The sequence below is a fragment of the Rhinolophus ferrumequinum genome, chromosome 13 (assembly GCF_004115265.2).
Source record: "Rhinolophus ferrumequinum isolate MPI-CBG mRhiFer1 chromosome 13, mRhiFer1_v1.p, whole genome shotgun sequence".
In the NCBI taxonomy this organism is placed as follows: domain Eukaryota; kingdom Metazoa; phylum Chordata; class Mammalia; order Chiroptera; family Rhinolophidae; genus Rhinolophus; species Rhinolophus ferrumequinum.
Genome location: NC_046296.1, coordinates 27,266,906 through 27,291,713, shown reverse-complemented (window position 1 = coordinate 27,291,713; position 24,808 = coordinate 27,266,906). Strand labels below are relative to the sequence as shown.

The 24,808-nt window shown below is 36.1% G+C and overlaps 1 protein-coding gene across 4 annotated transcripts in view; it reads left to right on the top strand.

The window, feature by feature from the left end:
- COMMD1 (copper metabolism domain containing 1) overlaps positions 1–24,808 on the top strand; it is a 125,379-nt gene that overhangs the window by 61,119 nt on the left and 39,452 nt on the right. The window contains exons 3-4 of one of the 4 annotated variants that reach the window (XR_004424821.1): positions 14,447–14,566; positions 14,666–14,763. The exons of the other annotated variants lie outside the window; for them this stretch is intronic. The gene's annotated coding sequence lies outside the window, so the exon portion shown is untranslated. The remainder of the gene's footprint in view (positions 1–14,446; positions 14,567–14,665; positions 14,764–24,808) is intronic. 4 annotated transcript variants of the gene reach the window in all.

Here is a 24,808-nt window from a genome sequence, read left to right as displayed (position 1 = left end):
ATGAGGTCTCTGTATTTCTTAAAATTGCATGTAAATCTATAATGATCTTAAAATAGAAAGTTTAATTTAAAAAAAATCTTAAGAATTAAAAAAAAGCACTTGTATTAGTGTTTAACTTAATCATAAAAGGAGGTTAGTGGGTTATGTACATAGGAAGCCCAAATGTGGTTCCTGGTGTCTGGTATCTCTTGGCTCTCTCTGGCTCTGTTCATGTCATGCTGTAAACAAGTGTACTCCCTGTGGAGGTAAGAAAATGACTATCAGGTCCACACCAGTAGAAAGTGGTGCTCCTCTCCTCCCAATTCATGTATATTGATTAAAAACTGATTTTTATTTTCCCTGCTTAGGTCACATGGCTACCCTTGGAAAAGTCATGGTTTACAGGAATTAGGATAATTTAAGCTTGTCTTATTTATCCAGCCCTTTGACCAGGGGCAAGGTCAGGTGTCGATTGACAGCTGATACCACAGGGAATAGGTGCGAAGTAATTGTTCAAAGGAATTAGGTATGTTGGACAAACAAAACCAATATGTGTCCACTATAGTGGCTTGTTGGTTTATGTGTTCAAGAAACCTACACTTTGTCATTAATACTTGTATCCCTTAAAGCCTCAAAATATTAAAGTAGGTGTTTGATAAATTTTGAATGAATTAATAAGGGAGATAATCCATACGTTAGTTATCTACTGCTACATAACAAATTTCCCCTCCAAATTAGGGGTTTAAAACAACAAACACTTATTATCTCATGTAGGAATTGGGATATGAATTTGGGAGTAGCTTAGTTAAGTGATTGTAGCTCAGCGTTCCCTCAAGTTGCACCAGATGTTGGCCAGGGCTGCAGCCATCCCAAGGCTGGACTGGAGCTGGAGGACCTGTCTCCAGGTTCACTCATGTGGCTGTTGGAAGAGGCCTCAGTTCCTTTCTGGTTGTTGGCCATAGAGTAACATAGCAACTGGTTACTTCCATAGTGAGTGATCCAAGAGAGAAAAAGCAAGCAGGAAGCCACCATGCAGTATATGGCTTAGTCTCTGACTTGTACTCCCATTACTTCTGCTTTAAAAAATAAATGTATATCAGTTTATTTTTGGTGAGAAATAATGAGGAATAGAGCAATATAACAAGTATGGAATTAATGAAGTTAGCTTTTGTTGGTTTGTTTTATGTTTTAGTTTTTAATCCATTTAGTGAATATCAACTTGTGTTTAACATAAGAATAATTAATTGCTATTATTTATTTTATCCTTACCATGTTCCAGGCATTTTTCTAAATGTATTTTATGCATTGACTCATTCAGTCCTCTTATCAGCCCTCGGAAATAGGTATGATTTTATGGGGGGGGGTCTATAGATTGACTTTATTTTTGAGTAATTTTGGATTTAGACAGAAGTTGCAAAGGTAGTATGAGTTCCCTTACACTCCTCATCCAGTTTTCTCTGTTAACATCTTACATTACTATGATATATTTGTAAAAATAAGTAACTAACATTGGTATATTGTGACTAACTAAACTACAGATTTTATTTGTATTTCACCAGTTGTTTTTTTTTTCATTAATGTTCCCTTTCTGTTCCAGGATCCAATCCAGGATACCACTAAATTGCTAACTGAACTAACTAAAGTATATTTAGTTATCTATCACCCCAATCTCGTCTGGTCTGTGACAGTCTCTCATCTTTCCTTATTTTTCTTGACCATAAGTCTTGAAGAGCACTGAGCCGATATGCCCCCCAATCTGGGCTTATGTTGCTTTTCTCATGGTTAGGCTGAGTTTATGGGTTTTGAGAAAGAATGCAATAGAGGTGACGTGCCTTTCTTGTCACACTATGTTAGGGCATAGATACAGTCCAAATGACAGACTGTTGATGTTAACTTTCATCACTTGTTAAAGTAGCATTTATCAGGTTTCTCTATTGTAAAGTTACTGTTTTTCCCTTTGCCTATTCTAGTCTTTGGAAGTTACTTTTTTGTTATTGTTTGAAACAAGTCAATAAGTCTAGCCCACACACTAGGGGAGGGATATTAGGCTCTCCTTGAAGGAAGTGTCAAAAAATTGTGAACATATTTTAAATTGGTATAGTACACTCCCTAGCCAAAATTATTGACATTATTCTCATATGCAAAATATATTCTCCCTTTCCCAATATTCTGCAAAAGTCTCTCCTTTATAACATCAGCTTATAGCCCAGGATGTCATCATCTAAATCAAGTCTAGGTTTGGATGAGGCTCCTTAGGTGTAGTTTCTTAATTTCAGCTCCTTGAGTGCATTACCTCTTTATCTGAAGACCTATGAAACTAAAGAGGCAATTTATCTGCTCCTCATACCCAGAACACAATGGTTGGGCAGGAATAAGATTACTACTATTGAACTCTTGTTCAGAGAGGGGGGAAATGTTGGCACAAAGGTGTCATTACTTCATACCACTTCTGAAATTCAACTGGGCACAGGTTGATAGTTCCTTGATTAGAATTCAAAGTCTGGGAATAATTCTCCATGACTCTTCGTTCCGTCTCTCAGGTGTTTGGTTCTATACTCTTGAGGTACCTTTCCTCTTCTATGAAAGGTAGTCTGTATTTGCAGTTGTGTAGTTTCCTCTACCCGCTTCCTGCCTGTAGATGTTTGAAAGTCCAAAAAACTCCTCATTTTGTACTATTTCTGTTCCTTTCAGTCCAAATGGGCAGTGTTTCGGTCTATGTAATTCTCTTAAAAACTTTATGGATCTCCTATAAATCCCATTTGGGCTCAGTTCATTAGCTAAAAGCCACACTTAAAAGATCTCTATGGGATAAGACATTTTCTGTCTTGGGATTCTGCTAAGGGACAATGGCTTTTAGCTTGTTAGACTGCTAGTGTTTGATTAAAAGATGCTGTGAGTCATACTTTTAAAATCTTTAGAAGGCCCTTTGTCTAACTAAATAGTACTCAGAGGCACCACCTTAGAGCTTTCTGAGGTTCTAACAAAGAATTTTACAGCTATGCTCTCAACCTTATCTTTTAGACCTTGTCTTCCTGGCCAGTGGCTTGGATTTGAACTTTGCTTAGAATTCATTTCCTACTTTAATATTTGCATCTGGAGAAACTGAGAATCTTCAAAACCAGTGAGTTCTGGCTCCTTTTTGTTGAATTGTTCTTGAGAGGTTTATTAGGAATTTGGAAATTTGGGTCTGGGTTTCAGTGGTGTAAATTTGGCAAAAAGAGAAATCTGAAAGTCATGAGCATTTGTTCAGTGGCCATTGATTCAAGAGATAATTGAGGAGCAGAAGGAAGGCCAAGAGTGGGAGTTTGAGAAATGTGGACCTTCAGTGGGCAAGTGAATAAAGACTCTGTGAGGGAGACAAGGTTGGAGGGGGTCAGCAAAGGATTAGAGAAATGAAGAGTATGGGATCAGGGAAGTACTGACAGTGGCACTGCCTCGCTTACTTTACTTGCTGGGTTCAGGGGACAGTTTTCCAGTTTCCTTTTCATTTAAACTCTTTGAGTTGATATTAATACCTTTTATATCATAAAGTTTATGACGTTAGGCTTTGTATTCAGCTGAAGGATGAAAACACCACAGAAGCAAAGTTGAAGAACATACCTATATAGCTTGCCCTCTGGCCATGAAGAGTAAGTGCAGAAATAATTTCTGTAGAATAGAATTTTGTATGCTTAATGTCATGCGTACTTTTTTAAAACGTGAGTTGTCTTTTTTATTCTTGAGTTTTAAGAGTTCTTTATGTATTCTTGATAGTAAGCCCTTATCAGATATATGATTCACAATGTACTCTCCCATTCTATAGGATGTCTTTTTACTTTCTTGGTACTGTCTTTTGATGTACAAAAGTCTTAAATTTTTATGAAGCCCAGTTTATCTAGTTTTTTCTTTTGTTCCTCAAATTTTTTTTCTTTTTGCTTTTATTATCAAATATAAGAATCCACTGCCAAATTTGAGTCACAAAAAATGTACCCCTGTGTAGTTCTTATATTTAGGTCATAGATCCACTTTGAGTTGGTTTTTATATATGAAACGAGGTCGGGGTTGAATGAATTTTTCTACATGATCTAACTTTCCTTTGTAGTCTTCTGACCCTTCACTTTGTATAACACAGTTTAGCACTTAATTATATGTCCCTTTATAATTTGCAAGTTCTTCCACCATATAATTTTTTATTTCCCTGTTACATTTTTAAATTTTTGAGTATAGGAATTGTCTGGTATATATCTTACATTGAACACGTAGAAAATCCTCAGAATATGCTTGTGATTGATTGGCAGATAATTAAACACTGCCTAGAATGTGTGGATTTTGTGAATTTGTTCTTACGAAGAACTACTTCAAATTTGACTTCTATGAGCAATTAGAAACCATTGCTCATGGAAGTAAAAGTCATATATCCACCTTTCAAAGCCCAAAGTGTATTCTTTGAAATTGAGAATTGTTTGCTTTAGTGGAACCTAATATACTCCATAAACTTCCCTTGCTGCTCTTTTTCTATAGGTTTAGCCTCTTTAAAACAGGGCAGAAACAAAAGTATAATACTTAAATCTTACTTTTAAATTCCTGGGCCATTTATGACTTGTCTGTATTTAGTTAATTATTTTCCACTAACTTGAAGAAAAAAAGACATTAATATTACAGGACCTGAGTTACTTCCCTTTCTCTTTGGAAATAAGAATATCTGGTATAAGGAGTAATGTACCAGAGGTGAGTGAGAAAACCATAGTTCTTAGATGATTTCTGATGATAGGTCAGGCCTTAGTTATGCTTCTACTCACCTTTCTCCCGACTAATGAACAAAGGAAAGTGTGGCGTATGTTTTGGAGTGAAGATGTTGAATTAGGAGAGCTTGGGAGAGGGAAGAACAGAAAAATATCTTCTTTAAAAGTTGCTTCTTAAGAAGAAGTGCTTTGCTTAGTAAGAATTCAAATATTTGCTTTTTTAAATTGCCCTACTTTCAAGTTAATATATTCAGTTGCTAAATTTGAATTGTAAGTAGTCAGTTAGTAGATACAGTAGATATCACATAGGAAGGATACCCATAAAAGGTGTGAACACTCACCTCAGCAGTTTATGATGGAAACTGAAGTTAGAAAAATGTATCAAAAGAGATTATGAATTTAGAAGTTCAGCCTGTAGGGGTGGAAATATCATGTAGAAGATTGTGATTAAGTTTGGTCCCTTTGGTTTTCATTAATAGTCACACTCAAATTATGTCAAAGAATGGAGGATTTATTATAGGGGTGTGTGCGGACTGGCACGGAGCCTAGTTATCCCCAGGATTGCTCCAGGTCTCAGTCTCTCTTTGACCTTTTGTATCTCTCCTTTCCTCTGCTTTCTGCATCATCACTCTCAGACTCTGCCTGCACACTCAGTCCATTCTCCTCACTCTTTGGACTGGCTCTTCTTGCTTGTTCCATCATAGCTGCCAGATGTGTAATCCTCATGTCTTTTCTAGCCCTTTTCTCTATCACAACCTTTTAATTTAACTTCTCACTGGTAACTAACAAACTCTCCTTCAATATTTAGTAAATATTTCCTTATGTTCAGGGCTCAGCTCATCATTTTATATAATTGGGCCATATCTACGTCTACCAGAAAGTTGTTATAGTATAAAACGCATAGCAGTTGCCGTCTAATGGCCAGTCACCACATATACACGTATGTTTCATGGATCACTGGTAAAGTTTCCTTAATGTATGGAACACCGGAAGTGTCTTTGCCTAAGGGGAAGCAGTAAAAACAAAAACAGTCTTATCATATGTTTTTGAATGCTAGACTGTTAGAGTTTCCTTTTTTCTTAAATAAGAAAACCAAGTGATAGTCTATGTAGTTTGTACATGAGACCCACATCATATCCTTCATCATCATCATCTTTGTTCTCTAAACAGCCAAAAACTGTCATTGAGTGCCCGTTCCCTGTAAGGCATTATTTTACATGTTTCATTCTTTCAGTCTTTGCAGCAAGTAGGAAGCTTGGAACAAGATTTCAGCATTTGGTTTAGATTAAAATTTGTGTTAAGCTGCTTGCAGCTCCGTGCCACACAGCACAACCCTCTGCAGCACAGGGACTTCAGCGGAGTGCCATTCACTACATGTTTAAATGCATCCCATTATTTCATACACTAAATGCATTTCCTTTCAAAAAGATGGCACCTCTCTCAAAGTTTCCACAATATATCTCCCCACTCTTATTTAAATACATGATTTGTTGTTAGAATTCAAAGCTCAACTGAAGCTCAGGCAATTGAAATAAGTTTTCTTTTCTTTCTTTCTTTTTTTTTTGACAAGTGACCGCTGAAGATTCTCAGTTCTGTATCTGTGATGTTGAGAGAGAACCAGAGCTTGTGTAGAATCGGGCTATTAAGATAGGATGGTTTCTCAGCATAAAAGCATAGGGATTTTTCTTCTTGAGTCAACAGTGGAAAATTAATACATAATCTTTTCAAGTTTAGCTAACAAAAATAAATCTATTGGCTATACCTGGTTGTTAAAATGGGTATCTTTCACAGTGTACAAGTTACATGATGTTTAGTATTTTAGGTCATGCTTTGATGTCTATTATTTTATCAGATAATTACAACAATATTGTGAGATATGTAGTGTAGCTGTTAGAATCCCTTTTTAACACATGAGAAGGCCTGGAGAAAAAAAATTATTTGCTTAGGTTACATGGGTAATTTGTATCAGAGGCAAGATGAAAACAAAGTTAGATTGTAGTTTGCTATTCTTTTTGGAAGACCACTAGTCTTAAAATTATTTTGTTTTACAACTTCAGGATATACTTGTATGTATTTTGGGGCATAACTGCTACCGTGTTTCCCCGAAAATAAGACTGGGTCTTATGTTAGTTTTTGCTCCAAAAGACGCATTAGGGTTTATTTTCAGGGGATGTCATCCTGAAAAATCAATGCTAGGTCCTATTTCCGGGGAAACGCAGTAGTTTACTGGATGTAATGCATTTGATAGTGAGGAAAGGAGTGGAGCTGATAATGGCTTCTTTGGAGCTGATGCAAGGGTTGTTCTTGTTTTGTTTTGGTTTTTTCCTGACCTCATATGATTTAAACCAGGGGTGGCAAAACTGCAGCCCGCCGGCCAACTGCGGTCCGCAATTCATTGTTAATTGGCCCGCAGCAAATTCCAAAAATATATTTAGTTTACTTAAATAAACCAGGTGAGACAATACGTACTTCACCTCGAGTGAGTGGCCCGGCTGTTTGTGTATTTTACCGCATATGGCACTTGGTAAAAAACGTTGAAAAAAGTTTGGACACCCCTGATTTAAACTTTAACGTCTGCTCTGATGACTTTCCTGATGCTTTTTGTAGATGAATTCTCTTATTCTTTGGTGGATTTCTATATAAACTATCAATCATTTCCACTTTGGTTTTCTTCCAAGTTTAAGATTTATTTTCAAAGGTAAATTAAGTTTGAGGTCTGCTTTCTCTTTGGCACTTGGGATTAATAAACTTGACTTGCCAGTTGATTACTGATCAAACCCTGGAAAGTTTGTGCTGCTATTTTAAAAAATAATACTTCGTTGTTTTATGAGCCTTGTATGTACCTATGGCAATAGTCCTTTGGCAGAAGCACATAGACTATTATAATGGTTTACTCAGGTGGGTGTGAACAGGAAGTTTATGCTGTACTTTGCACTCATGTACGTTTATTTATGCCTGTGAATCAAGAGTTGTTGTCTGCTTCAGATGTCAGTCCATCAACAGCACAGGCTGTTCACCGTTTACATTTCAGAAACTGCTCAGAAACCTTGAAATAATTCTTTTACTTTTGCCAGCTTTTCCTCTATTTTAGTGTTCCTAGAGCCTTTGGCTGCTTTGGGGAGGTTTGGCTGACTCTTCTCGGCATTGCTCCCCACCCCACCCTGTTTACCTAGAATAGCTCATAACACACGAGTAAGATATCATCCATATAAGATTTTATTTAAATTTTATTTGAAGAAAGATATCTATATTTAACTTTGGAAACACGGCATAGCTAGTATTTTTATGTCAGACATGTAAATGAAGTGGTAGTGCTGCCAAAGAAATGAAATACTCCTTCCCCTTCCTATCATGTCACACAGTGCAGGGAAGTAATTCAGGAATTAGTAAAGCCTTTGTGGCTAAGATCTTTGGAATGGTACATATGGGGTGTAACTTTACTTCCATCGGTATGTATTTGTGACTATTGAAGGGGTTCAGAACAGGCCTCCCCAAGATGTGTCACTTTGGCATATGAATTAGTTTGAGCTGAAGGCAGTTGCGACCCTGTGGGCTCATGAGAAACTTTTACTTCTCCCTTAGGTAATTTAAATTTAGGGGCCTCATCCATAAGAGTTACTACTAGGAATAATGTTTTATGAACTATCTATAGGGCAGGGCAAACTTCTAATTACTGAATATTTGCTCTTATTGTCCTGAGAATGACCTTCCTCCCCTCTAAAGCCCCAAGGTACCTTATCTCATTCTTATTTCAGAGTGTCAGTGTCATATGTTCCTCGTTTTCTCTTTCTCTTTCCGAACCTCTCACATATGAGGTGTCTCAGACTCTGTCATTTTTGTGGGGTTCCCCTATGTACATATGTAATTAAATTTTGTTATTTTCTCATTTGCCTAATCTCATGTAGATTTAATTGTTAGCCTACCCGAAACAACCTAGTAGGGGAGGGGAAAGTTTCTTTCTTCCCCACACTATAAAAATCTAAGATATGGTAGCTGTGAGAGATACTATTTTATTAGTTATTACTTTTACTCATATTTGGATTAAAATTTAACATTATGGTTTTCCCATAAGGTGATGATGACCTTTGCTGCTGGTATTTTACACTGTGTTCTTTGGAGTCATGATAATCCCTAGAAGTGCCTCAAAGTTTATCATGGGGGAAGAAAGATGGAGCTTAGGTATACAGGACTTTGGCTTCAATATCTGCTTCAGTCAGAGCAGCTTCTATTTTTACCTATTGAATTAGTAGAGTCCACAAAAGATTTAGTTTGAAAGAGGATTATGGGGCTAACATTGAAACCACCAGGTAGTAGAAAGACCTAGAAGTTAGGAAACCTCAATTCCAGTTCTGGCTATCCCATTAACTAGTGTTAGGCAAGTCACTTAACATATCTTTCTCAGTTTTTCATATATAAGGTAGAACTAATTCTGTCTACCTCGTAGAGTCGTTCTCAGATAGTGGTTTTAAAAAATAATGAATCAAAAAGCATAATAAAGTTACTGCTAATAATAGCAGCAATGTCAAATAACAGAAATTCAAAATGGTTTTGAATTTTGTTGTAGACTTTATTATAATAGTCTTTTCGAATTTTTTTGTGATTTAGGGCATTGTTATTTCTTCTTTGTTTTTTTAAAGTAAGATTTGTTGGCAGACTTCCTTAAAACTTGATTTCTCATGGGAGAAAATGACTATTTATAAACATACCCAAATGTATACATATACAAATTATGTATTTGCGTGTGTACATATCTTAAAAATTTTATATTGATTTCTTTCACAGTTTCTAAGAGTGTAAGTAGATAAATGAAGCTTAGCTTGGAGCAAACTTTAACTTTCCTATATTCCCAAGAGAAAAGGTCCAGAATGTTTGTATTTATTTTCAGCCTTTGAAGGTTCAGAAAAGTATACCTGAAATTGGGTTAGCACATTTCTGAATCTGATGTTGTTCAGTTACTCTGCTTAGTTGTGTTGATGCCATTTCATTTCTTCTTTCCTTCAAGCGGAGAATACTGTTTCGTGCTTTCTTTAGGAAGCCATCCCTAGCCTGTAAATTTATTTCAATTCTATAGTTTGTGAAATCACAGGTATAAGCATAAAGAATAGATCTCATTCAGAAAAGGCTCAATAATTGTGTTCTAGCATTAAAGAGAAAAAGCCTGTGCTCTTCTCTTTTACCTGATGGAGTATTAAAATGGCCTCTCTTTAAATGAATTATTCAGTTGGTACAAAAGTAATTGCGGTTTTTGCAGTGGTTTTTAACCTTTTAAACTACAGTTACTTTTGCACCAACCTAATAATTAGCCACTTTGATGCAGAGAGAGGAAATGAGAATAGCACTATAGGATTAGGTGGTGCTGGTTTGTTATCCAGCTTTTGCACAGCATGTGCATTTGAAATATTAGGGGAATTAAGGTGCTGCTTGTATCATACCACCAAAGTCGGTCAGCCCAAGGTACAATTTTGAGCATTGCCAGCCGGTTCTGGTAGGTAATTGTGGACATATAGGAAAGCACAGTCCTGTCTGACAAATAATATACCTGCCTATGAAGTATTAAATGTGAGATATGCCAGAAAGGTAGTATTTCCTATCTTCTGGAAGTTAACAAAATTAAATACCTAAAAAGAGATGTTCTTTTTCCTTATTTAAAACTCTTTCTGCTATAAAAAAAAAAGTCTTCAGAACCAGGAATTCCGTAAGAATGAGGAACTTTTGACTGGTTAGATAGTTTCTGGCACAGTAACATGTTTTATTGACCTAAAAGCCCTCTTGGGAAAAAGTTTAAAATTCCACAGTAATTATAACAATAACCATTTGTTGAGTACCTCTTATGTGCCAGTTCTTAAAATAATATTTTAAGGAACATAAATAAGGAAAAAGGTTCAGAGATGTTAAACAGTGTACTCAAGGTCGTACAACTCAAGTAGGAGAGTTAGAGGGTTGAGCTCAATTTTCCCTGGCTGTAAAACTCATTCTCCCCCACCCCCAACCATGTTCGCTCAGTGAAGAATCATTAATGAAATATATCTCTTACTTTTCAGAGTATAGTTTTCTTTTAAAACAACTTATGTCAAGTAGATCCTACTTTACTTTTATTTTTCATGTTGAAATTAGACATAATATACCTAAAAATTAAAATTCAAAAGACTAAATTAAAGTATTTCAGGAAGATAGTTAAGGTTGGAATCTTTGGAATTATATATCACTAGCATTGGTTTGCCTTGCTAAGGGGTTTTAGTACACTTCTCTCAGCTTGGTTTTTGTTTGTTTTATGTTCTTTAGTACAGGATTTTTCCTTCACCATTGATCACCATTTTCCTCCTCACACTGCTGTAGTCTCTACACCTAGGAGATTACAGGGAATCTTTTCGGTCCACAGCACCAGATACTTTGTTCGTCCTCCAGACATCCATGACTAATGTAGGGATGCAGTATTACATTTAGTCAGTCGGCGCCATCATCAAACATATGATGTGCTTCAACCTGAACCTTCTTTAATTCATGGCTTTATTTTATTTTTTTACTATTTTTTAAGATTTTTATTAAAAAATATAGCTAACATACAACATTATGTCAGTTTCAGGTGTACAGCATAGTTGTTGAACATTTATATACCTAAACAAGTGATCACCAAATCACGCTGTCACAGTATTATTGACAATATTCTTTGTACTGTACATTCCATCTCCATGACGTATGTGTTTTGTACCTGGAAATTTGAACCTCTTATTTCCCTTTACTGCTTTAATTTATTTTAAATGAATCCATTTTTAATCTCAATAAAAAATTTAGGATCCCTGATTTGTTTATAACGAAAAATACTTCTAGTTTCCTTTGATAAATTGCATTTGTAAAGTTAATTTGTGTTTTCTTCTGCCTGTTTTATTAATAAAAGATGTTGGATAATAACTGAGCTGTTTTTATTTATTTTATGTGCTGGCGCTGTGTGGCGCCACTGGTACAAACAACCCTTTGATGAAGAGGAGCTATCAGGCCAGTTAATGTTTTTACCTGCCAAGGTATTTACGAGAAATTGAAATACCTCGTCTTATTTTTAAGGCCAAACAATACTCCAAACCTATTTTTCTGTGAAGATTTAGACACTTGAGAAGATTATTAAGTATCCTCTAACTTTGCACTAAGGAACACTGAGTGTACAGTCTTTCACCCACTAAACACACATTGTTTCATTCAAAGAGGCTAAGCACTGTCACTGTCTTGAGATTTGTGTGAGTCAGAGCCTTTGGAAATACCAGCTAAGCCAGTGACACCGGTATACCTTTAGGCAAAGGGAATAGCTTGTATGTTGGCCAGTTGGAGATTAATACAGTTCACTGAAGACGCCTTTGCTTAATAACGGCTGGGTGGTCTAAGGGTATCTTTTTAAATTTTCATACTTGAGTTCACTGCCTTATTTCATATTTCTTTGTTAGCTGCCCTCTCTTCAGTTCTTTCTATTTTTACTGTTTTAAAACCAAATCTCCTTGGAATTATTTTTTAACCTCATAAGAAAAAGTTTTTAGATATTTTTTGTTGTTTCTAGATATTTTTAGTAGTATCCCATATGCGGATATTATGTCCCTATTTGCTCTGTCGCTCTGTCCTTACCTCTGAATTTGAGTTGACTTGAACTTCTGGGAGTTAGGTCCAACTCAGTCTACCTACCAATGATTGGAAACAGTGGCAGAATAGACTTTTCTGTAGTGTTCTCCATCCTGCTGAATACAAGCTGTTCAGAATATCCTAAGGTCTGAAATACAATGAACCTGAAACAAAGATGGCAAACGGATATAAGAGAGAATGTGGAGGAGTATTGTGTATTCTTCTTCTTCTGAATAGCAAGGAGGAAGCTTAAGTACTTACCCTGAGAAATTAACCTAACCAGTTCCTTTTCATCCTTTATGTCTCCAGTGTCCCTTGATTATGGAGATTTTTCCTTGACTTCCCTGTCAGGGTTAGTTCCCTCTATTATACTATCTGCCATATATACTCCTTCCTTTCCCATTTTATAATGCCTATCCCATTTATAGTTGCTTGTCTAGCTTGTCTCCTGTCTGTCTCACCAGACTTCATGGGCTTCGAACAGTAGGAATTATGCTCTTCTTATTTGTTGTTGAATCACATGTGCTTTTGATAGTGTCAGGTATAGTGATGCCAAATACAAACTTGTGTTCATGAGCAAATGAATGGTCGGATGTAACGAGAGGCTAATAATTCTGGGTGAGGACTTGCCTGACTCATTCTCCCCAAAATTTAATTCCCTAAATTAAGAACTCTCCCCTAAAATCTTTGAACTACTTTGTCTAAGTAGATATTGAGAGAAGAACATTAAAAATGAATATGGAGTAAGCTGTTCTAAGGAAGGTCCTTTATTCATTGTACAATTTACAAGGTGGGTGGTACCCTATTTTTTAATAACCGCAGGCAGGTTCAGCCATTTGTTTCTAAATTTATTGTGCTGGGTTTTGGGAAGATGTGTATTTTATTTTTCTACTTTCTGGTTAGACGCTACATCATTTCTTTTTTTAATTTTTTATTGGGGAATATTGGGGAACAGTGTGTTCCTCCAGGACCCATCAGCTCCAAGTCTAGTCGCTGTTTTCAGTCTAGTTGTGGAGGGTGCAGCTCAGCTCCAAGTCCAGTTGTTGTTGTTTTTTTCAATCTAGTTGTGGAGGGCGCAGCTCACTGGCCTATGTGGGAATTGAACCTGTGACTTTGCTGCCATGAGCACTGCACTCCAACCAATTGAGCCAACTGGCCACCCCTACATCATTTTTTTCTTGGATACTCATGTCAGCTTATGATTTTTGTCTGTGCATTCATTGGTTTGATCTATAAAAGGGATTACAGATTTACAGGTTTTCACCATAGTGGCTAGCAGTGTGTGTACCTTGGTGTGAGTAAAGACTGAAAGATGGGAAAGAAAATAATTATTTGAATGACCCTTTAAACCATGCCTTAAATAATAAGTGTTGTTGTTTATAATAGTCCTATATCACTCAACTGTGGCATTTAGGAATATGTGCTATATCATTTGTAGAATATTTTTGTTTTTCTAGGGAGGAGGGGGCATCAAAACATTTCCACAGAAAAAGCGTGCTCCTCAAATAGTCAAGTTTTGTTCTTTGCTGTTTTTATGGCCTTCCTGCTACTAACCTCTGGGTGTTCATTTTGCCTTTTGGCTTCCCTCTTGTTTGTATTAAGTATACCAATAATTAAATCCCAACACCTTTGCAAATTTTGGCAGCAAATGTATAATCCATTTGTTTATTCTTTTCCTTCATTATGATTAACCAATGCTAGATTTTAATTTACAGATTTTCTTAAATTTGTGGCTTGTGTAACAGACCTTTCATTTTGTCCAATTATTCTTTGTTACATTAGGTAGAGGAGAGATGTTATTTTAAAGGGAGAGGGCTTTATTTTGTTTCTGATAGCCTTCTGATCTACTGCCTGGTTGATCTCTTCTTTTGCTTTTTGTTGATTTCAGTTCTCTGTTTTGATCCTTTTTACTGATTTCTATGTTGGCCTCACATTTTAAAACTACCATTTAAATTGGATATTAGGCACAGAATTTAGAATTGTGAAAGTAACTTTAATATACGAGTAATATTTTGTTTGCATTAGTGCCTTTCCTTCCTTCCTGATTTTATAAGTGTCTTATTTGTGTTCTTGGCATCTTTGCAAAATGGATTTAAAAGGACTGAAATTACTGTTTCTTTTTTTATATATTCTTTTTATCAAAGGTTAAACCAAGCATTGTAGACTAGCAGCCAGGTCAAAGAAAAGTAAAAAGAAGGACATAACAGGACTTCAGGAACCAGAGTTCCATTACTTTTCCTATCACCTACCAAAGAAACAGTCTGGTGAGTGGGCTTCTGTTCTTTTATATGTAGGATTTCCAAGGAACAAGCCCTCGGCCATGAGAAGAATGACCTGTTTTTTTCTTGTATAAACTATTACAGGCCTTCTGTCACCATGTTCACGTTAATTAAATCTGTGATACAGACATTGGGAAACTGGGATTATTAGTATTGTTTATATAGAAGAAATTGAGTCCTGGGTAAGTCATACAACTTCATTCTATTTCAGCTATCCTTTAGCTAGTGCTAGATGTTTTTAATTGTGTTCTACATAGACATGCTACACAGAACTTGGTCTGGATAAGGAGACAAGAGAGGCACTTATGTATGTGTGACAATTAAGTTCACGAACTCATCGTAGAAGTAGTGCTACATACCTCATTGCTGAATATCACTATGGTCACCTCCTTCGAAGTACTCCCCTTGGGAACCTATGCACTGATGCCAGCGCCTAATTTGGGACTTTTTCTGGAATGGCCATCAGAGCTATCATAGTATTACCTTGATGTCCTGAATGTCATCAAAATGTCTTCCTTTCAATATTTCCGTTATCTTCAGGTAAAGAAAGAAGTCATTGGGGGCCAGATCAGGTGAGTAGGGAGGGTGTTCCAATACAGTTATTTATTTACTGGTTAAAAACTCCCTCACAGACAGTGACGTGTGAGCTGGTGCTTTGTTGTGATGCAAGAGCCATGAATTGTTGGCGAAAAAATCAGGTCATGTAACTTTTTTCACACAGCCTTTTCAGTACTTCCAAATAGTAAACTTGGTTAACTGCTTGTCCAGGTGGTACAAATTCATAATGAATAATCCCTCTGATATCAAAAAAGGTTAGCAACGTTGATTCAACAAGTTCACAAACTTAATTGTCAGCCCTCATCTGCAGTGCATTCTGGCCAATAAAGTTTATGATAATGTGACCTGAAGAACTGGCAAAATGCTAGAATGCTAGACAACTCAAAGCTAAGAGAATGAGGCTAGTGTAAAAAAAAAAAAAAAAGTTCATGAAATGGTGATTTAGTTTGGACTTAAAAAGAAGGTAGGATTTATCCAGAGCCCCTCAGCTTTTAACAGAGATGGGTTTATTGTTCATTGTGGTATTCATTATATGCTACCATTTTATACCTGAAAATTAAAATTCGTGTAGAACTCACCGTGAAACATTCATTGAAGAAGTTAAGCAAAGAGAAGAGCTTATGAATCCTTACGCCTATTATCTCTTGGTTTGAGCCTCCAAACACACTTCATTTTCTTTGCATTGAATCTTGGCAACATGATTCAAAGAATTTAGCAAATGTCAGTTTTGAGGAAAGAAATTTTATAGATTTCTTTTTTCTCTCTCTCTCCAATTCATGATTTACAAAGCCTTCATATTGTTGAGATGTTTAGCTCTCTACAGTAGCTACAGTACTGGGACTAGGTGAGTAGGTGAACTAATACATGGCTTATGAAGATGGGACTCGGCAAGTATAGTTCTTATGAAGCAAATGAAGTGTTTGATCTCTCTGTGTTATCTTTGGATGAGCTTGGAGGTGGTTATTCATACCACCACCCTCAACTGTGGAAATAAGCCAGAGTTCCTTGCTTGAGATAGACATTAAGAAACACTCATTTAGTTTTACTGGACACGAAAAAGTATTCAGCAGAGTTGGAATTTACTTCCATGTTCTCTATAATCTTGTTGAGGAGACAGAAATAAAGAACATAACTTAAGTCTGTGTACTGTTAGTACTTTACAGTTTATAAGTACTTTTTTCACAGTCTATTTTATGAGATTCTCAGAATTACCATACCAACTGCCCAGTTGACAGTATAGAAGCTACTGATTTTTAAGTTGATTTGGATGAGGAACTAAATTTCACCACTTACTTGGATTGCTAAATTGTATGGGATGGAGAATACATACTAATCATCATGTAGGAATGAGAGAAACCATTGTCTCTTGATAGACTAGAAGGTGCACAGACTCCTTGAAATGATATGGTAAAGTTTATATGTAAGTGCATTTTTCTAGGAAGAGGGTTCATAGTTTTCATCAGATTTTTTTTCCTTTTTAAAAAAATTGTTGCCATTTATTTCATCAAATTTTGAAAATGAGTCTATGGCTCCAAAAAAAGTTTAAAAACCACTTGTCTAGAGTACTTGGAGAACACTTAGGGAATGAGGCCTTGAGATGAGTTCTGAACAAAAAGTCAAGAGAAGAGAGAGCAATGTGGACACAAGGTGATAGTACCTAAAATTTCTTCTGTCTTCTCCAAACAGCAGTGCCCAGAGCTGTTAAATCTTCAGCACAGATTCCTGATGGGGGTTATTTTCTTTCTTATGCGAATTTTCCATGTCAGTGTTCCCACTTCCTTCCCATTGCTATCCCTTGTGTTCTGAGAGTCATAATTGGCTTGGATATAGTGGATACTGGTTACATCATAGGTCTTAGTTAATTTTTAGATAGGATTTAACTAGTAGAATTTTTTCTAGTTAAAGTAGGTAAGAGAAATACATTTAAGAAATGACAACACACATAGTAGAAATCATAATAGTTTTTAACCTGGAAAATTGAATGCTAAGGGTATAGTATTTATATAGGTTATATATAAGTTAGCTCACTTAACAAACATTGCCGAACACTTATCATGGGCCAGAAACTGCTGAGAATACAATAGCCAGGGAAAAAAAAACCCAACCAGAACTAGCTCCTGCTCTCATGGAGCTTTCAAAACAAATTTCACAAATGTGTCTGTCTATAACTTTCCAGCTCACTTATACTCTTAGATGTTTCTTGTTGGGAACAGTTACACTCTTAAATGTTTCTTTTTGGGAAAATCCCAAATAAGATTATTGACTTACATTAACAGGATCCCTTTCTGATGGCTGTTCTCTTCCTAGATCAGTGGTTCTCATCAGTGCTTGCAGGGGATGGGTTGTCCCCAGAGGACATTTGGCAATGTCAGGAAACAGTGGTTGTGTTTCAGCTGGGGAGATGCTACTGGCATCTAGCAGGTAACGGCCAGGGATGCTGCTAAGCCTCCTGTGATGCACAGGATGGACTATAAAAGAAGTATGCAGCCCAAACTGTCAGTAGTGCCAAACTGAGACACCCTGCCCTAGATGGACATCTCAGAGTAACTAAACAAAGTTGTTAAACAGGCCTTAAGATAGAGGCGGGGCTTACTCAAGCATTCCAGTAATACAGTATCATACCACTTTATGGTTCTAGTATTTCCTCATTAGTTTGTTTCCGACTTTATTAAAAGAAAAGATTCTCTGGTGTGCTCACGTTCTCCTTTTGATTCATTTCAATGGATGTGATTAATGTAATAGGGGATGGTGGCTTGGGTTTCAAGTTTGGAACTATCTTACAAATATTACCCAAAATGTAGTGGTATGATTAATATATTCTTATCATTATTACCTCTTATTGTCAGTATTTACTGAATTGCATGAATACATCTAACAGATAAATCCAAAAACATGATGATTATAGACTAACATATAGGAAGGGCTTAGAAATAAATCAATATAGGTGTTTATTCCTAGATGAATACTCTAGAAGAGTGCTTCACTAGCTTAATGTGCGTGTGAAACACCTGGAAGTATTGTTAAAACTTAGGCTCAGTACATCTGAGGTGAGGCCTGAGTTGCCATCCAGCTTCTGGTGGCAAGGCTAGGTGAAGTATTAGATAACACAAAATAAGTATGCTTTAAATATCACTATTCTCCAACCAAAGAGAAGATTAATTTTTAAAAGGCTTTTCCTGCTTTTTAATTTTGTAATTTAAATTTTTAGATATTAAAGTGATAAAAATTAATGTTGGAGAAAATTTGAAAAAACAGCAAAAGGGGAAATCTCTAGTACTAATCTCTGCCACCCCAATGAAGTTGCTAGTATTTTGTGTATTTTCTTTCAGTTATTTTATCCTAAGGGCCTTTAAAAACATATCTGTAAACAAGTTTTATCATTATGCAATTTTGTATGTTTTGTTGGGGAAAAAAGGAAGAAAAAAAAATTCCCTTTAATTTTTTTCTCACTTTCATTGTCTTCTCTACTACAGCATTTTGTTGTTCAGCTTTGAATAATTCAGTTGGGGTGGGGCGGATTTATCACTTAGCAAGAGGCCTGAGGAGACGGATAAAGGATCGCATGCCTTGCTGTAGAGACTTATGTCTGTGGCAGTTAAAAATATGTTTCTCATAACTGAGAAAACTGAAGCTGAGAAAAGTCTGTCCCTTAGATTTTTCTTTTTCCTTGGATATATGTAACATATTCTGGAACTTGATCTCGTCAAGGAACATGCCATTGCTATTTGAAATTGAACTTTTTTTTTCTTAAGGAAATAATCCTTCTTCTTTATCATTGGAAGCTCTGTGACAAATGTGAGATTAAAGTACAAATGCACCTTTATGTATTCAGTTACTGAAAAATCTGTGGGTGGGTTAAATATTTGCGATAGTGAATCTTTTTTTTTATTTTATTTTTATTGGGGAAGGGGAACAGGACTTTATTGGGGAACAGTGTGTACTTCCAGGCCTTTTTTCCGAGTCAACTTGTTGTCTTTTCAATCTTAGTTATGGAGGGTGCCGTTCAGCTCAGTCTTAGTTGTGGAGGGTGCCGTTCAGCTCCAAGTTGCAGTCGAGGAATTGAACTGGCAACCTTGTGGCTGAGAGGACGCGCTCCAACCACCTCAGCCATCCAGGAACTCAGTGGCAGCTCAGCTCAAGGTGCCGTGTTCAATCTTAGTTGCAGGGGGTGGAGCCCACCATCCCTTGCGGGACTCGAGGAAACGAACTGGCAACCTTGTGGTTGAGAGCCCACTGGCCCATGTGGGAATCGAACCGGCAGCCTTCGTAGTTAAGGAGCATGGAGCTCTAACCGCCTGAGCCACCAGGCCAGCCCTGCGATAGTGAATCTTATACGTACACTTCTTTGATCTCAACTCACAATTTGTAGAAAGCATCAATTTTTAAAAATTATATAGAGTAATTTTTATAGAGTTTTAAGAAATTTTACTGCTATGCTTATTGTGTCTTAATTATCAGTATAAGTCAGTCGTCTATGACATTGAAATCTTTCAAGCCTTCGTACTTCCTTTAAATTGACAAATTTCCGAGAGTGATTATATGTAGGGTATCCCGTTGGTTGTGTAGGCATTATGCTGTTGAGAGCGATTCTTTTACAAATTTCCTTAGGTGTGACTCTTTAAGAAATGAATTTTTAAGTTTCCTATGTATCATGGTATCATAAAAGGTACCATTTGGGCCTTCTGGAATTGATTGAGAGCCACGTTGTAAGTAGTCCAAAGGTTTTTAAAGCCATATGTTCATAAAGCATATTAATGGTTTCACAAGTTCATGTACTCTTTCAAGTCATCAATGTGAGTAGGCTTCATAGTAACTATCAGCATTCTATGACTATGCCCAAGACAGTTCATTCACTCAGTTGACTTCACTATTTAAAAGACTTTTATTTATGCTATGCAAACAACCCTCAGACCTGCCTCATTTTATTGGAGGAATAGTAATTAAAAGTTCCTTATCTCTTTTCTCAGAGAATGTATCATCCTCTCTTTCAGTCTGTTTTGGTGGGATGACTCCACACTCACTCAAAAGGAATCTTTTTACCATCCTGTTTTTCTTTACTTATTTTATTAGTTAGGATTAAGTTCAGCTGCCAGTCACAGAGATCCAAATTAGCAAAAGTTTTAAACAGATCATTTATTTCTCTTTTATATGAAAGTCCAGATATGGGCTATGTTCCACACAGCCGTTGGAGTCCCAGACTTTTCCATCAGATTACTCCGTTGTCCCTTGGATGTGAGCCTTGTCCTTATGACCCAAGATGAGGCCATTATATCCACATCTCAGGCAACAGGATGCAGGAAAGTGTCAAAGAAGCAAGGAGCAAAAGGTACATATCTCCTGTTCTTTAAGGAAGATTGTTTGAAGCTGCCACAGAGTTTTTTTCACTTATTCCCCATTGGTTAGAACTTAGTTACTTGGCCATACTTAGCTGCAAGGGAGGGAGGAACATGTTTTTATTCTGGGTAGCTACATGACAATGAACTATGGAAGAAGGGATGATGTATGTTGAGGAATTGATGGCAATCTGTCACATCATGATTTCTGTTTCATCCACTGTCACTGAGTGGAATAAATTTCAACAGTTTTATCCCAATTTTATCATAGTGTCTTTGGGATATTATTGATAAGAACTTTGGTGAGGGTAGACTAAGATCGGGGGAAAAAAAACAACTGACAGGCTCTATGGGTCAGTGTAGTCACATAGCGCTTACGTGTTTTGAATTTCAATGTATCAGTTCAGAGTTTATTTTCTTACTAGTCACTGCAGTTTCTGTACCATTTGGGTCAATGGGACAGCTAACTGTAGGTCATGTTTATGGAAGATCCTTCCAGTTTTCAAAGAGTCTGGGGCATGAAACTTAGACTGATGGAAAAGTATCATTCTCAATACGTTTTATAAGTCTGATGCCTTCCTAACCACCTTAGAAAGGCGTGTGCTCCTGAAGGCATCAGCGTTTTAAAATAGGAGTCACAAAATAATGAGAGGAAGATGAATGTGGGAGCAGTTACAGGAAAAAAATGACACAAATGGTGTTAATAGAAAAGTTCCCCTAGTAATGCAGGGCATTTAAGGCAGGATACTACCCATAGAAACAGAACATAGAACCATGAGAAGTTGGGATCCCTGGAAAAGAAATGAACACTAAGACCATTTATGGGTAACAATTTGAACACATATTTGAGAGGTAGCTACTTATCTTGATTTTTTAAGATTTTTTTGTGGAAGGGGAACAGGACTTTATTGGGGAACAGTGTGTATTTCCAGGACTTTTTCCAAGTCAAGTTGTCTTTTCAATCTTAGTTGTGGAGGGGGCAGCTCAGCTCCAGGTCCATTTGCTGTTGTTAGTTGTAGGGGGCACAGCCCACCATCCCTTGAGGGAGTCAAACCGGCAACCTTTGTGCTTAAGAGGACGTACTCCAACCAACTGAGCCATCAGGGACCTCAGCAGCAGCTCAGCTCAAGGTGTCCTGTTCAGTCTTAGTTGCAGGGAGCGCAGCCCACCATCCCTTGTAGGACTCGAGGAGTCAAACCGGCAACCTTGTGGTTGAGAGCCCACTGGCCCATGCAGCACCCTTTGGCGTTAGGAGCACAGAGCTCCAACCACCTGAGCCATCAGGCTTGTTTGTTTTAAGTGTCAAATTTTTATTAATAGAATTTTGCACAATGAAAAGAAATGATGCTTTCCCAGTGGATGGAGAAATAATACTCTCAACTTTTAATGATCTGAATGCATTTTTGAGGCTAATGAACTGAGTCTAAAGTTGGGACTTTGAGGAAAAAAAGAATAGATAGGGCCAGTTCCTTCTTTTCAGTTCTCCAAATGAGCTCAATGAGTTCCTGTGGGATAGATTGATCTCAGCATTTGAATTTCAGGGATGAATGAAATGGTTGGCTTGGCCATAATGCAGTCCAGCAGGACATCTGGAAACACATTTGACCCAATTTCAAGGAACAGTGGGCATGTCCATGGACATCACGTCATGCCCTTTACCCTAGAGAATAGGGCTTTTTGTGAATGAGGCACTACGTTTGGCATATTTTTTTAATATACATAGAGTATTTATATACTGCTGAATATTTCATTTCTGTTTTTGTCCACTTAAAATGAGGCCAGGAAAACCATGAATTTAGTGTTCTCTATTGGATGTTTTAAAAATAATTCTTTATTTCAGATGTTTTAGAAATTATTGCAGATGTTTAGAAATAATTCTAAAGCAAGCTGAAAGATGTATTTCCAACTCATGGAACACTTTTCAAATACCTCACAGTAGTTTAAAAATAACTTGTGTGCAGAAGTTTAAAAGAATTTAAGTAACTTTCCCAAGAAAATGGAGAATTTATACTGAAGAATAAATGAAAGAAAACATTATAAATCTAAAATACAAGAAATTAATGGACATGCTAGTCAAATTCTAAGAAACGTAACTCTGTGTGTCACAAGTGGGGTAAAAGAATGCAAACCTATTCTTAGGTCTCCATTCCACACAGTTTGTAAGTGTCTACTCTTGGCTGCCCATCTGCCTTGATTTTTTTTTTTTAAGTAATTTCCCCATGATATTTTATTACAAAAAGTTTCAAACATATAGAAAAGTTGGAAGAATTATACTGGTAACATTTGTATACCCACTATGTATATTCTACAATTAACATTTTGCTGTTTTTGCTTTATCACTATTTCTCCATCCACCAGCCTATTTTTTAGAATATATTTCAAAAGAAAGTTTCAGGCATCAGCACATACCTCCCCTAAATTCTTCTACATAACATTTCATTAGCTAGATTTGTTTATGATTTTAGGTAAAATTTACATACACTGAAGTGCTCAAATAGTAACTGTTTCATGAGTTCTAAAAAATGAATACACATGTGTAATCAAATCCTTGTCAAGATATAGAACATTTCCATCACCCCATAAAGTTCCTTCTGGCCTCTTCCTAGTCAGTTCCAGCCCCCAGAAGCAACCACTATTCTGATTTTTTTTTTTAATCACAGATTAGTTTACCTAGTGTAGATCTTAATTTAAGTGGAATCACAGTATGTATTATGTGAAAGTTTCTGTCACTCAGCATTTTTGAGATTCATCCATATTGTTGCATATATCAATAGTTCATTACTTTTTTTGTTGTTGAGCAATATTCTGTTGTATAAATACACCATAGCTTATTTATCTATTCTTCTATTGATGGCCACCTACATTATTTGCAGTTTTTGGCTATGAGATATATAATAGCAGCCACTATAATATAATATACATACATATGTATATGTACTATATGTGTGTGATCTTACAATGTTAAACTACATGGTATTCCTGGGATAAATCCATTAGCTCAAGATTTATGATATTTTTAATATATTATTGGGTTTGATTTTCTAATGTTCCAATAAATTTTTTGTGTTAATGTTTATGATGAATTTTGTTTAAAGCTATTATTAATTTCTCTTTAAGCCCTATTTTAAAATTGTTTTGTATAAAATACAAGACTCTTTCAACCATAGAATTCTGTTTATGTCCCATCTTTTATGTAATTGTTGCCATAGCTTTTTACCTTCATGTGTGAAAAACCTCATATTTCAATATTATAACAATTTAAATAATCGTATGTATTTCTAAGAAATTCATGAGAATATGTCAGAGCTTTATATATTTAACCATATTTTACTACTTTTGCTTTTTGTTTAAAGATCTGTTTCTCCATCTGGTTTTGTTTCTCATCAGTTTGAAGAATTTCCTTTAGCATTTCTTGTTGTGCAGGTATGTTGGCGTTGAGTTTGCTTATTTTTTTGTTTATCTGAAAATATCTTTGTTTCATCTTTAATCTTGATGAATATTTTTGCCGAATATGAAATTCTGTGTTTTTCTTTCAGAACTTTACATATATTATTCTACTGTTTTTAGGTCTCCATTGTTTCCTATGTAATGTCAGTTGTCATGTACATTCTACTGTAATGTGCCAATTTTCATTGGCTGCTTTCAAAATTTTCTGTTTGCCTTTCAGCAATTTGAATATAATATGTATAGGTATGGATTTCTTTGTATTTATCCTTTGGGATTTATTGTTTTTTTTTTTTAATTTGTACATTAATGTCTTCTACCAAATTTGAGAAACTTTTGGCTATTATTTTTTTCAGGCACTTTTTCTGCCTCCTTTCCCTTCCAATCTGCTGTTTTGCCCGTTTATTGAACTTTTTATTGTTTTTTTCAGTTTTAGAATTTCAGTGTGGTAATTGTATAGTTTCTATTTCTCTGCTGAGATACCCCTATCTGTGCATTGTTTCAAACATTTTTTTCTTTACATCTTTAAACATATAGGTATCATTGTAGCTATATCTGCTAATTCCAGTAAGTGTGTCCTTTCAGGTTTAGTCTCTATCCATTGTCCTTTCTTTTGAGTATGTGTTACATTTTCCTGTTTCTTCATATGTCTAATAATTTTATGTTGTGTAATGGACATTATGAATAATGCATTGTAGATACTATGGATTCTATTATGATCCTCTGAGGAATGTTGATTTTTGTTTTCAGGTAATTAACTGGTCTGAATCCAACACCAAACTCTCTCCTCTGCAGTGGGTAGCAGCTGAAACGTCTGCTCACATCTTTTAACCTTATCTAGGCTGCTTAGAGTCTGTCCTGCGTGTGTGGAGTTTACTTGTCAGTCAGAAAT